At 37.8% G+C, this 15,093-nt stretch overlaps 1 long non-coding RNA gene across 2 annotated transcripts in view; it reads left to right on the top strand.

Annotated features, from left to right (window-relative positions):
• The window catches only part of LOC122754102, a 38,254-nt gene extending 24,466 nt beyond the window's left edge, over positions 1 to 13,788 (top strand). Inside the window, exons 2-4 of one of the 2 annotated variants that reach the window (XR_006356330.1) lie at positions 2,007 to 2,053; positions 12,352 to 12,458; positions 13,645 to 13,788. This is a non-coding gene — a long non-coding RNA (uncharacterized LOC122754102). The remainder of the gene's footprint in view (positions 1 to 2,006; positions 2,054 to 12,351; positions 12,459 to 13,644) is intronic. The other variant, XR_006356329.1, reaches the window with a different exon arrangement.
• Positions 13,789 to 15,093: the final 1,305 nt, after the last annotated feature.

Below are 15,093 nucleotides of genomic sequence, written 5' to 3'. Positions count from 1 at the left end.
ATAGGTGTCAGGTGGTACCTCAGAGTTGTTTTAATTTGCATCTCTCTAATCATTAGAGATTTAGAGCATTTTTTCATATGGGAATAGATAGCTTTGGTTTCTTCATCAGAAAACTGCCTGTTCATATCCTTTGACCATTTCTCAATTGGGGAATGACTTGGGTTCTTATAAATTTGATTTAGTTCCCTATATATTTTAGAAATGAGGCCTTTATCAGAAATACATTGGAACCCTAATGCATTGTTGGTGGAGCTGTGAACTGATCCAACCATTCTGGAGAGCAATCTGGAATTATGCCCAAAGGGCGATAAAGCTGTACATACCCTTTGACCCAGCAATACCACTTTTGGGTCTTTTGCCCAAAGAAATCATGGAAAGGGGAAAGGGACCCACATGTACAAAAATATTTATAGCTGCTCTCTTTGTGGTGGCAAGGAATTGGAAATTCCCCATCAATTGGGGACTAGTTGTGGTATATGAATACAATGGAATACTATTGTGCTGTAAGAAATGATGAGCAGGAGGAGTTCAGAGAAACCTGGAGGGTCTTGTTTGGGCTGATGATGAGTGAGATGAGCAGAACCAGAAGAACATTGTACACAGTATCATCAACATTGAGTTTTGATCTACTGTGACGGACTATATTCTTCTCACCAATGCAATGGTACAGAAGAGTTCCAGGGAACGCACGATAGAAGAGGATCTCCAAATCCAGGGGGGAAAAAAAGAACTGTGGAGTAGATGCTGAATGAACCATACTATTTCTTTTGTTTTTGGTGCTGATGTTTTTCTATTTTGAGGTTTTTTCTCATTGCTCTGATTTTTCTCCTATAACATGACTAATGCAGAAATATGTTTAATGTTATTGTGTGTGTGTGTGTGTGTGTGTGTGTGTATATATATATGTAAAACCTATATCAGATTCCCTGCTGTCTAGGGGAGGAGGGAGAAAAATCTGAAATTGGAAAGCTTGTATAAACAAAAGTTGAGAACTATCTTTACATATAACGGGAAAAAAAAAATAAAATACTTTATTAATTAAAAAAAAAAAAAAGAAGTACTAGCCACAAAATTTGTTTCCCAGCTTTCTGCATCCCTTCTAATTTTGGGTGCATTGCTTCTGTTTGTACAAAACCTTTTTAATTTAATGTAATCAAAATCATCCATTTTGCATTTCATAATATTCTCTATCTCTTGTTTGGTCAAAAACTGTTCTCCTTTCCAAAGATTTAAAAGGTAGACTATTCCTTCCTCTCTTAATTTACTTACGGTATCACCTCTTATGTCTAAATCATGTACCCATTTTGACCTTATTTTACATTTGAACTTTCTGAAGCTAAAACTCATATATTCTAAAATTCCCTTAGCTCATTCAAACTGAAAACTCAGTGGCATCTTATGAAGAATAAGTTATCAAGTGAGGCTTTCTTTTCCAGGGGCACCTCAATTTTTTCAGTATAAGATCCAGAGGATAAAACTTGAACTAATAAATATCAATCATAGGGAGGCAGATTTCAGAATTAGAATGATCTGTTTTGTAAGTAATAAATTCTCCATTGTTCATGGATGTTTAGAAGGTATCCTAGAACATTAGGCTAGATGTCTTCTTCCAACTATGGGAGTCTAAAAATATCCACTTCTAAACTACGGAGAAATTAGCTTTCAGGGGGCAGCTAGGTGGTGTAGTGGATAAAGCATTGGCCCTGGATTAGGAGGACCTGAGTTCAAATCTAACCTCAGACACTTGACACTCACTAGCTGTGTGACCCTGGGCAAGTCACTTAACCCCCATTGCCTTGCTCCCTCCCCCCCCCCCAAAAAAAAAGCTTTGAAATTAGCTTTCATCTTAGAGTGAATGATGACTGATATCAACATTCACTTCTTTTGGATTTACCAAGATCACAGGGCCAGTCTTCCAGGTTAAACTAAGAGAAATTCCACTTATTGTAGAGGAAAATAGCAGTCAATTGGCTCCAATGAAATTTCACCTTTTTTTTTCCTTTCAGGAATGATGCTGAGAAAGGTGATAAAGCTGATCTCTAAGAGCCATAAGGTGAGTCTTACCAGATTTATGATTCTTTTGCCAAGTTTCAGTGCAATTTTTGTCCAGCATCCAAAATAGCATGAATGTTTGTTTATGTAAGTTGGGGGGGGGGCAGTGAGGGTTAAGTGACTTGGCCAGGGTCACACAGCTAGTAAGTGTCAAGTGTCTGAGGCTGGATTTGAACTCAAGTACTCCTGAATCCAGGGCTGGTACTTTATCCACTGCACCACCTAGCTGCCCCCACAATTAATTCTTTACACACTAAAAACATAATATAAATACAATTACAAAACACTTTAAAGAAATAAAAGTGAGATAAAAATTGGAACCCACAACTATGAACCATCAAAACTATTTGGTGCTGATTAAAAAATAGAAAAGGAGATCATTGGGGGGGCAGGGGCAGCTAGGTGGCACAGTGGATAAAGCACTGGCCCTGGATTCAGGAGGACCTGAGTTCAAAGCCAGCCTCAGCCACTTGACACTAGCTGTGTGACCCTGAGCAAGTCACTTAACCCTCAGTGCCCCACCCCACCCCCCAAAAAAAGAAATCAGTGAAATAGGCTAAAATGAACAAAATCCAGAAACAAAGCAATAGATAAACCCCAAATTGCAAACTACTTGAGGAAGACCTCCATATTTCACAAGAATTGCTGTAGAAAATGGAAAGAAGGCAAAAATTGGATTGAAAACAAGCCTTACTGTCATTATACCATAATAAATTAAAATGAGTACACAAATTAATAGAGATGATCACATCTTTAAAAATTAGAAGAAAATCATAGCAAGCACTTTTCATAAGAGTGACTAGTGAGCACATTCTTTGTTTTTGTTTTATTTTTACAAAACTTCCATTTCTGTTGTATCTCTTGTCCTTCTCATAACAAAAGATAGAGGTTTGGGGGAGAGAGATAAAAAACAGTTCAGTAAGTCTAACCAACACAATAAATGAAAGAACAATAAAATGAAACTCATTTCTATGTGATTATAATGACCAACCCTGGCCTGTGAGTTTGGCATAATCCACATATTGTCAAACACAGTTTATGGGTTGGTTGGTTTTACTGAAAAACTTTCCTCCTTGTTTCTTATTCTTTGTCAGAAGGATTGTCTCCCTGATTGGGGGGGGGGGGGCGGGATGGAGTGTTTGGGAATGAATATGATGAAATGACAACAAGCATTTAATGACTCAAAAGGGGATCTGAATTCCATTTCTGTCCATTTCAGCCTACAGGAAGTTCAAGTCATTTGAGTAGAGTGGTGGTGCTTGAGAAAAATAGGTTCCAAGCTTAACAGTATTGTATATTCAAGCCCCTCTTGAATACTGCTGGCTGAGTAGGAGTAAAGCCACATGAGAAGAGGAAACAGTGTTGAGCTGTGGTTGCCTAGTCTCTTGTTGAGAGCACACTATTGAGGTTTTTTTTAAAAAGGAGTCTTTGTAGCATTCTTAGTTTTTTAATGCAACAAAGCCTGTTGAGCCCTACAGAATTAAGGCAAGAAGTAGTTAGATTAAAGTCCTGGGTTCTGAGAGGCCCCTGGCCATGACATGTCAGTGAAAGGATGTTGGTTTTTATTACTTAGTTCAGGGTGACCTCTACTTAATTGACTCAGGAATGCTGCTCAGCATCTGCGTTCTGGAACTGCAAAGCAGTGGTGCAGCTGGTTGTTTCCCCTGGAAACAGGCAACCAACTGAGTGATGCTGTATTTCACACATAAACCTGTAAGAAGTAAAAAACCTATTTCCTAGCCTTTGATTTCCTGAAGAAGGGCATGACTGATGGTCATGGGATTACTGTAGAAATAGCACCACCCTGTGGCCCTTCAGAATCTCTCTGGTTTTTCAAGTGTTACTGTTGCCATTTAAAGAAGCTTAACTAGGGGGCAGCTAGGTGGTGCAGTGGATAAAGCACTGGCCCTGGATTCAGGAGTACCTGAGTTCAAATCCTGCCTCAGACACTTGATGCTTACTAGCTGTGTGACCCTGGGCAAGTCACTTAACCCTCATTGCCCCTCAAAAAAAAATAAAGAAGCTTAACTGAATGTTTTTTTCTCTTGTGCTCCCTATATTAAGTTTTTCTACCACAGTTTTTACCCCCATTTAGGCCAAATTTGAGGAAAAATGTCATCGTTTCAATAGCCAGTGAAGTACAATAAATATAGCTGCTTCATGATTTCTTGTCTGCCAGTTACATTATTTGAGCATCCATTGTATGCAAACACCCACTGCAAAATGCTGTGGGTAGCTAAAGAAGAAATGAACCTCAGCAAACTTAGAATCTTTGCTGGTGGTTTTCAGAGAACAGATACCAGTTTAAAGTGCAAGTAAGCGAGTTCCCAAAATAACTGAATCTAGGATTTTAACGATTATATAATACTTTTGTAAACATACATTAATGACAGGGCAACTAGGTGGCACAGTGGATAGAGCATTGGCCCTAGATTCAGGAGGACCTGAGTTCAAATCCAGCCTCAGACACTTAACGCTTTCTAGCTGTGTGACCCTGGGCAAGTCATTTTACCCCAATTGCCTCACCAAAAAAAACCCCACCATACATTAATGTTGCTTTTTTTTTTTTCATTCTTCTAAAAATTTAAATATCTGTTGCTGTTGCACACAAATGCTTTGGTGACATACAAAAGAAGATGACCTATCCCCTTGAGTCTTGTAATTGTATATGTAGGGGGCAGGGTACAGTATAGACCGTCTGCAGTTTACAAAACAGGTTATGTTACTAAGGTTTGGAATACGTTTGTCCATATAAATGATATCATAAATGTGTCAGCTCACAAAATCTTATTTAGTCCACAAGGTAGCCAAAGTATACTGCTGATCATAATGGCGTGAATTTTGAGTTCATGAAGTAGAAAACTGTGGCATGTAGCCCATACTCCCAGACAAAATTTTGAGATAGACAACACCAGCTTCTCCCGGGTGTTTTGTGTCTTCTGTATACCTTTTTCTACATTGTTCATTAAAATATCAAATGGAACAAAACCAAGCAGAAATTCCTGAGGCAAGACACTAGAAACCAACATCTAATCATTAATGACTAACTGGCTCTTGCTGTTCTGCCATTTCCCAGTCAGCCTAGATGTTGTCATCATGTTGGGGAAAGTTGGTAGTGCGATGGATAGAGCACTGAGCCTGGAGTCAGGAAGACCTGAATTCAAATTTTACCTCAAACAGCAATCTCTAGTTCAGTTTCCTCATCTGTAAAATGGAGATGATTATAATAGCACCTATTTCCTGGGGTTATGGTGAGGATCAAATAAGATAATAATTATAAAGTGCTTACACTGTGCCTAGCACATAGCAGGCACTATATAATTGTTAGCTATTATTATTATTATGTAAACCACACTATATTTTTTTCCACAAGAATAGTATGATTGTAATTGTGAGCTATTTTCCTAATACATGTCCCATGGCTCTAAAAACTGACATTCAATTTGGTTTTTGTTTTGGTTTTGTTTGGGTTTTTTTGTAGCAAGGCATTGAGGGTTAATTGACTAGCCCAAGGTCACACAACTAGTAAATGTCAAATATTTGAGGCCGGATTTGAACTCAGGTCCTCCTGAATCCAGGGCCAGTGCTTTATCCACTATACCACCTAGTTCCCCCTCAGTATGCTTTTAGTGATCTTTTCACTTAGATTGTTTTAGTTATTATATCTTCTTTTGGTTCTATTTATTTTACTCTGAATCAATTTGTATAGATCATCCTCTGTTTCTTTGAGTTCCTCTTTCATAATTACTACCTACACATTAATATAACCATGTAATCATAATAGTTTATTTCAGTCATTACCCACCTGATGTGCACATACTTTGTTTCCAGTCCTTTGCTACCACAAAATACTATTAGGAATGTTTTGGTTTATATTTCTGTTAGTCATATTTTCTTCTCTTCATTTCTAATCTAGAAACCATTGCTTCTTGTCAGAAAAACCAGGGGTAAAGCAAACTGAGCAGCACCAACTTATCTCTGTAGGTTATCCCTTCTTTAATTTTCTAGTGTACATCAGTCTTTTTACATATCCTCCCTGCATTCTCCCTTCCTTTTCATTGGAATTACTTTCCTTTTCATCTTGAGAATTTCATTCTTGAAAACTTTATATTTCTCCTAAATTGGATTTCTCTGTAGAATTTTAGGCCAAGGGATTCTACCTGTCTTTTCTCTGAAAACTTTCAAATCTGCTCTCTCAAAAGAGAGCACTTGACTGTTCTCTTATGTACCTAAGGTCCAACCAAACAAATGATTTTTCCTTTTGATTGACAATTGAATCGAGGCTAGAAACTGCCCTCAATGATTTCACCTTCCTTTTGGATGATAATTTTCATTAAAACAAGTTGGAAATATTTAGATTCTCTGCTTTTGGCAAAGAGCTCTATTAAATGTCCTCCCAGTGCTATTACATTATGCATGCATGCTGGTCGTTAGTAATTTTCCTGAATCCTTCATCTGTTCCCTCTCTGTGTCTCCCATTTCAGGAGAAAAGAAAGGAAAGGAGGGCTGTTTTGTAGGGATGGGTAAGTCTCTAATAGAACTAAGAGGACAGATGCACCTGCTTATGTATTGCTTTATGTGATAACAGGATAAACTACACTAGAGTATAAAGGGCAAAAGTAGGGAAGGAGTCATTGGGATAGGGAAGTTCAGTGGGGAAGACTTCTTTAATTCAACTGCCACTTGGCATGGATTAGGAAAAGAAACGAAAGTGGAGAGGAAGCATGAAGAACAACATGAACAGTGATACTAAGACAGGAATGATTAAGCTACATACAGCAAATATAGTAAAATCAGGGTAGAATTTAGAGGAAGGATCTTATTAAGAAGTAACCAGCTGAAGGCTAGAGAAGTAGAGTATCAGTTGATACGATAGAAAAGGAGCCCTACAGTGGGCTCTTGTTAGTCAATAGACAAGGAACATTTATGTGGAAACATAAGGAACATTTATGTGGAACACTGTGCTAAGTGTTGGGGATACAAATACAAAAAAAAGAAAAATAATCCCTGTCCTTAAGCAGGTTACATTCAAATAGAAGAGACAACATGCAAAAGAAACCTGGAGAACTCTGGGGGGGTATGGAGAAAGAAGTCCAGAATGAGTGAAGCCAATGGGAACTGAGGGCTTATCTGAGGAAGAGCATGTGACACATGAAAATAATATTTTAAAGAAAATTATTAAACCCAAAGACTCCAACTTCTGGGATAAGAACTCACTATTTGAAAAAACTGCTGAGAAAACTGGAGAATAATGTGGCAGAAACTAAGTCTAGACCAACATCTCACACAATATACCAAAGATATGGTCAAAATGCATACATGAAGAGGCAGCTAGATGGCGCAGTGGTTAAAGCACCGGCTCTGGATTCAGGAGTACCTGAGTTCAAATCCGGCCTCAGACACTTGACACTTACTAGCTGTGTGACTGTGGGCAAGTCACTTAACCCCCATTGCCTAAAAAAAAAAAAAATGCATACATGATTTAGACATAAAGGGTGATACCGTAAGCAAATTAGGAGAGCAAAGATTAATTTACCTGTCAGATCTATGAAGAAGGGAAGAATTTATGAAAGAATAAGAGATAGAACATTATGAAATTTAAAGTGGATACTTTTGATTACATTAAATTTAAAAGGGTTTGCACAAACAAAACCAATGCAACCAAGAGTAGAAGGAAAGCAGAAAGCTACAAGCAATTTTTTAAGCCAGTGTTTTTTATAAAGGCCTCATTGCTCAAGTATATAGAGAAATGAGTCAAATTATAAGATGTAAATCATTCTTTAATTGATAGATGGTCAAAGAATATATGAACGGGCAATTTTCAGATGAAGAAATTAAAGCTATCTATAGTCACATAAAAAAATGCTCTAAATCACTATTGATTAGAGAAATGCAAATGAAAACAGCTTTGAAGTACCATCTATTCCTCTCAGATTAGCTAATATGACAGAAAAGGAAAATGAAAAATATTGGAGAAGATGTGGGGAAAATTGGAACACTAATGCATTGTGGAGCTGTGAACTGATCCAACCATTCTGGAGAAGAATTCGGAACTATGCCCAAAGAGGTATAAAATGGTCAATACCCTTTGACCCAGCAATACCACTACTAGGTCTATGTCCCAAAGAAATCATTAAAAAGGGAAAAGGGCTCACATGTAAAAAATATTCATAGCAACTCTTTTTGTGGTGGCAAAGAATTGGAAATTATGGGATTGCCCATCAATCCAGGAATGGCTCGAAACAAATTGTGGTATCTGAATGTAATGGAGGGTCGGAGCCAAGACGGCAGAGCAAAGACATTAAATGCACAGAGCTTTCAGTCTACCTTTCCCTGGCTCTTTATTACATGTAATTTTTATTGCATCATGATCTGAGAAGGATGCACTTACTATTTCTGACTTTCTACATTTGACTATGAGAGGTTTTTGTGCCCTAATACACGGTCAGTTTTTGAAAATGTACCATGTACTGCTGAGAAAAAAGTATATTCCTTTCTATCCCCATTCAGTTTTCTCCAGACATCTATCATGTCTAACTTTTCTAGTATTCTATTCACCTCTTTAACTCCTCATTTATTTTGTGGCTAGATTTATCTAATTCTGAGAGGGGAAGATTCATATTCCCCTCTAGTATAGTATTACTATCTATTTCCTCTTGTAACTCATTTAACTTCTCCTCTAAGAATTTGGATGTTATACCACTTGGCACATATATGTTTAATATTGATATTCCTTCATTATCTATAGTACCTTTTAGCAAGATGTAGTTTCCTTCCTTATCTCTTTTAATTAGTTCTAGTTTTGCCTTTGCTTCGTCTGAGATGAGGATTGCTACCCCTGCTTTTTTTGACTTTAGCTGAAGCATAATATATTTTGCTCCAGCCTTTTACCTTTACTCTGTGCATATCTCTCTGCTTCAAATGTGTTTCTTGTAAACAGCATATTGTAGGGTTCTGGTTTTTAATCCACTCTGCAATTCTGTAGTTTCAGAACCATCTAGAGGCTTGATTTAATGTTCTTTTTGAGGGAACAGAAGGAGAACTTAAGCGATTTCCTGGCTACTCTCTGCCATCTTGGCTCCACACCCCCCCGCACTTATTATTTCTTATAGCACAACAGTATTCTATTCCATTCCTTTCTTCATTCCTTCCTTCCTTCCTTTTTTTTTTTTAAAGTGAGGCAGTTGGAGTTAAGTGACTTGCCCAGGGTCACACAGCTAGTGTCTGAGACTGGATTTGAACTCAGGTCCTCCTGACTCCAGGGCCTGTTCTCTATCCACTGAACCACCTAGCTGCCCCTGTTCCATTCCTTTCAAATCATATACCACAACTTGTTCATCCATTCCCAATTCATGGGCATCCCTTTAATTTCCAATTCTTTGCCACCACAAAAAGAGCTCTTGTAACTACCCTTGTGCAAATGAGTCCTTTTCCCTTTATTTTGATCTCTTTGGGATAGAGACCTAAAAGTAGTATTCCTGAATGTATATGGAGATTAATAGCCCATTAGGCATAGTTCCAAATTGACTGGGTCAATTCATAACTCCACCAGCAGTGCATCCCAGTTTTCCCACATCCCCTTCAACATTTGTAGTTTTCCCTTTTTGTCATATTAATCTGATAGGTATGAGGTGGTTCTTGAGAGTTGTTTTAATTTACATTTCTCTATAATCAATAGTGATTTAGAGCATTTTTCACGTGACTATATACTTTGTTTAAAAACTGCCTGTTCATATCTTTGACCACTTAGCAGTTGAGATGACTTGTAATCTTATAAATTTGACTCAATTCTCTATTTCAGAAATAAAGCCTTTATCAGAGATACTGCTGTAAAAAATTTTTCAGTTTTTTGCTTTCCTTCTAATCTTGATTGCATTGATTTTATTTCTGTAAAAATATTTTCATTTAATATAATCACAGTTAGCTATATTACATTTCACAATGTTCTTTCTCTCTTGTTTGAACCTAAATTCTTTCCTTATGCATAGATCTGACAGGTAAACTCTTCCATCCTTCCCTAATTTATTTATGGTATCTCTCTTTATGCCTCAAGTCATATACCCATTTTGACCTTATCTTGGTATACAAGGTGAGGTATTGCTCTATACCTGGTTTCTGCCATACTGTTTTCCAGAAGTTTTGGTCAAATGGTGAGTTATGCCCAATGCACTAAATACTATGGTCATTTACTGCTAGGTATTGTATAACTTATCTATTCCGCTGATTTGCCACTTTATTTCTTAGCTAGTACCAGATTGTTTTGATTACCACTTCATAATATACTTTGAGATCTGGTATATCTAGGCTACCTTCCATCCCTTTTAAAAAAAAATTTAATTTCCTTGATATTCTTTATTTTTTGTCCTATTTCTTTTTTTTCTTTTTTCTTTTTTTTTTTTTTTTAGTGAGGCAATTGTGGTCAAGTGACTTGCCCAGGGCCACACAGCTAGTAAGTGTTAAGTGTCTGAGGCCGGATTTGAACTCAGGTCCTCCTGACTCCAGGGCCAGTGCTCTATCCACTGCGCCACCTAGCTACCCCTGTCCTATTTCTATGAAATAATTTTTGGTAGTCTAGTATGGCACTGAATAATTAGTACTGCTTTGGCTGCTTCCCATAAATTTTGGTATGTTTTCTCACTGTCATTCTCTTAAAATAAATTATTGGTTGGTTGTGATATGTTCTTTGACCTGTAGTATTGGGATTAATTGCTCTTTAAATGTTTGGTAGAATTAACTTGTGAATGCATCTGGCTCTGGGGACTTAGTCTTCAGGACTTAGTTCATTAATGTTCAATTTCTTCTTTTAAGATAGGTTCCTTAAGAATTCTATTTCCAGTTTTGTTAATCTCAGTAATTAATATTTTGGGGGACAGCTAGGTGGCACAGTGGATAGAACACCGGTCCTGGAGTCAGGAAGACCTGAGTTCAAATCCAGCCTCAGACACTTGACACTTACTGGCTGTGTGACCCTGGGCAAGTCACTTAACCCCAATTGCCTCACTAAAAAAAAAAAAATTTAATATTTTTGGAAATAACCATTTTGCTTAGATTGTCAAATCTATTGGCATATAATTTTTCAAAATACTTCCTAATCGTTGCTTTAATTTCTTCTTCATTAGTGGCGAATTCACCCTTTCCATTTTTTATACTAGGAGTTTGATTTTCTTCTTTCCTTTTAAAGTTAACCAATAGTTTATCCATTTTATTGGGTTGGGTTTTTTCCCCCCATAAAACCACCTTCTACTTTTGTTTAGTTCAGTGGGTTTCTTACTTTCTGTTTTATTCATCTCTCCTTTGATTTTTCAGAATCTCCAATTTGATATGTAATTCGGTATTTTTAATTTGTTCCTTTTAGGTTTTTAAATTTCTTGCCCAAAGTTCATTGATCTGTTCTTTCGCTATTTTTTATTGTTATAAATATTTAGAGGCATATATTTTCCCCTAAGTACTGCTTTGGTAGCTTCCTATAAATTTTGGTATGTTGTCTCATTGTCTTGTCTTTCTCTTTAATGAAATTATTGATTGTTTTTATGATTTGTTCTATGACCCACTTTATCTTTAGGATTAGATTATCTTTGATTTTTTTTTGTTTGAGTTTTTGTCAGCTTACATCCACTGTCACTTTTGAAGTGTATTGCTGGAACATAACTGTTCTCTTTGACTTCAAGGAAAAGGTTTTCTTTTTGTCCTTTTCCTTGAAACTTGCTGCCTGAAGTCTACTCCCTTTCTGCCTCTTCCAATAAAATGTTCAGCATATTCTAGAGTGAGTTTCCTGCAGAGTAGTTTTTATTCACTTAGCTGGGTGCATCAGATATTCCTTTATTGAATGGTTTTAATGAAAGATTCTTTATGCTAGGGCACAGCTAGCAAGAAATTCAATGCAGGGAGTATAATTATAAATATCAAATAGTGGGGGACATTCCACTAATCCCTGATAATTGAGGTGATTATGGATTACTAGACAGCTCCAAATTGCATAGTTGTAGACACCATTCATCACTGTAGGCTATACTTTGCTCCTGAGTTATTCTTAATGGGATCCCTTATTTAGGTACAAGACTCAAACCTGAAATAGCAGCACACGGATTGGAATGAATCAAAGAAAGTGAGGGAAACTTACAGAAGAAATACAAATAAGAGCAGAGCCTTTTCCCAATCACTTCAAACATAATTTTCACCATGGTAACATGTTGCCAGTCCAGCTCCCTGACCTCATGGCAGTCATAAATGTTTGATGGTGGCCATATTGTGGCTGGTTAATTGGTTAAACTGGTTAATTTCCTTTACAATTGGACCCAGGACGCTTTCTGCATGTGGGCACCAGGACATCACAAAGCATTGCTGTCAGTCTGGATGCCCAGGTTCCAGGTTCCAGGGCCATTTCTCGAACTCAGGAAAGTGACCTGGTGAGTCTCCTCTACATTTCTGATTTAGTCTCATTGTGCAGAATATCTAGCCCAACCACTTCATTTTATACCTGAAGAAATTGAGACTAAGAGAGTCAAAGCAATGTGTCTGAAGTCATACAGGCAGTGAGTTGCAGATATAAAAATTTAACTCGTGTCCTTTGGTGCCAGACACAGGTCTCTGTAATGGAATGCAGTAAATTCTTGTTGACTTAAGTTCCACTAAAGGATAAGATTATTCTCATTGTGCATATGGGAAAACTGAAGCCCAGGGAAGTTAAATGCCCTGCCTGGGGTCATGTGGAAGACAAGGGAAAAAATCTAGATTTCCTTATCCTCTGACCAGTATCTTTTTCCCCTCCTCTATAATGCTACCAGGACAGAGCTCTTTGGAGAGGGAATCAGATTGAATCGATGTGAGGCCCAAAACCATTCAGGGAAGGTTGACAGAGCTATACCTGTGGTGATCCTGTGTGATGCATTTCTGGTTCAGGTCCCATGAGAGTAAATATTGATCTCTTCTTTCTCCCTCCTCTTGTATTGTTGCTCATAAATAAAATGAACTGTGTGGTCTCTGCTTAAATGTGAAAAACTTGGCATTCAACAGCATTTCTTCTTCCCTGCTCCATTCCACCCAGACTATCTTTTCCTAGAGAATATAAAGAAGAAACAAATCCATCCTCCAAAATATGACCTTTCTAGAATCCATGTTTTTCATGCTTTCAGTCTCCTCACCTTTCTCATATGTAGAAAATGAAGTAAGATGAACAAAGTCTTTAAAGGTGCCTTTCAGCTTCCTCAGTAATTGGAATCCCTTTCTCTGCTGATTCCTCTGGGGTTTCTATGGAAACAGCAGCATGCAGATGATCTTGTCACATGACTAGAGCATCTATCTCTCTACTCAGCACAGAAGAATCCAGATGGCAAAAGTACCCCACGTGTAGGGTTTGTGTTGCTGGGCTACTAGCTTCATCATTCAGACCACCACTGACCAATACACTTTGTGTTTGACCACAATGTCTTTACTCATACAGTCCAGGATACCTGCTCTAACTCTCAGAAATTTGTTTTCCCACCGTGGTGCAGCAGACCTTTCCCCACTTCTCCAGAAACTTGTCTGGTGAATAAATACAACCCATTTTTCCATCCACTGTTGATCCTGAATGTTCACATTTTGCTTCCCCAGGCCAAGCATGGGGAGCAGCACCTGTCTCAACACTACAGCATTCCCCTGGAGGAACTGAAGACTGTTTTCCCACATGGACTGCCACCTCGTTTTGGAATGCAGGTGCTTGAGGCATTGGATTGGGATGGGAAGAGATGGGATGGAATTGGGGGAACCAAAGGAACAGCAAAGGGACGAGGGAAGGAAAAAGTGAAAGACAAGACTTGAACCTGAGGAAAAGAGACCATAATATATTCGTTCATATTACACTTGAAGGTTGACAGACTCATTGCTCATAATAAGTCTATAATGTAAATTATGGCAATATCATCATACAGGTGAGGAAACTAATACTCACAGGAGTCATCTATCTTTTCTCACATCCCATAGTTACAAAGAATTAGAGCAGGAATCTGAACCCAGATTTTATCCCCAAATATGATGCTAATCCCATTACAGCATGATAATAACTTTGCTAGTCATTTTGTGTATTATCTGCAGCTAGCTTTTATTTGTAGCTAGCCATTCCTCTTATCATCCAGCTGGCCTCCAGACACACCACCAGCCCACCCTGCTTGTGTGTACTATAGAAACAAAGAGATCCTAAGAAAAGAAATAACACACATTCCAGAGCCAAGTAGAAATAACTTTCAAATGAACTACATTATTTTTTCTTGTCTACTCTTATGTTTTATTACAAGTTGACTTTTTTGAAAGTTGTTGTATTGGGAGGAGTGATGGACTTGGACTGAGGGTGACCTGATCAAATTTAGCCTCCAGACAAAATTCTCAACCTGTTTACCTGTATATAAAATGAGCACAGTCAGGGCAGCTAGGTGGTGCAGTGGATAAAGCACCAGCCCTGGATTCAGGAGGACCTGAGTTCAAATCCAGCATCAGACACTTGACACTTGCAAGCTGTGTAACCCTGGGCAAGTCAAGGTTGTTTTAAGGACCAAATGTGGGAACATCTGTAATGCCCTTTACAAAGCTTAAGGTGTTATAAAAATGTTTCTTTTGCTGTTGTTCTTTTGGGGTTATTACCTCATCCAAGACAGAATTAATCTTAGGTCCCTAGATAGTGTCTTGACTAATTTGTCAATATTTTATTGGGGTGACCAGTCCTGCTTCACTGGGTCCTGTTGACATATTTTAAAACTCATGCTCTAATTTATTAATAAAATAACAAACAAGTGTTAGAAGTTAGAATTTGGTGTTTCTACATGATTGTGTCATTCTAAAAATCAGAAAGATACCATGAAAGAACTAATTGTAGGCTATGGACATCCTTGTCATTCAAAATGCTGTTGACAAGACTACAGCTGCTCAGTTCACCAAGTCTAAGAGATCCTAACAGAGCTCTTCAGCACTACAAAACGTTCTGAAACATTCATGACCAGATGTTACACAAAGGCATAAGGAATGCTCCTTACTTGGCTTAAATAAGTCATATATTAGATACTATTTGGA

This window comes from Dromiciops gliroides, chromosome 4, assembly GCF_019393635.1.
Source record: "Dromiciops gliroides isolate mDroGli1 chromosome 4, mDroGli1.pri, whole genome shotgun sequence".
Lineage (NCBI taxonomy): Eukaryota > Metazoa > Chordata > Mammalia > Microbiotheria > Microbiotheriidae > Dromiciops > Dromiciops gliroides.
This window is presented reverse-complemented; position numbering and strand designations above follow the sequence as displayed.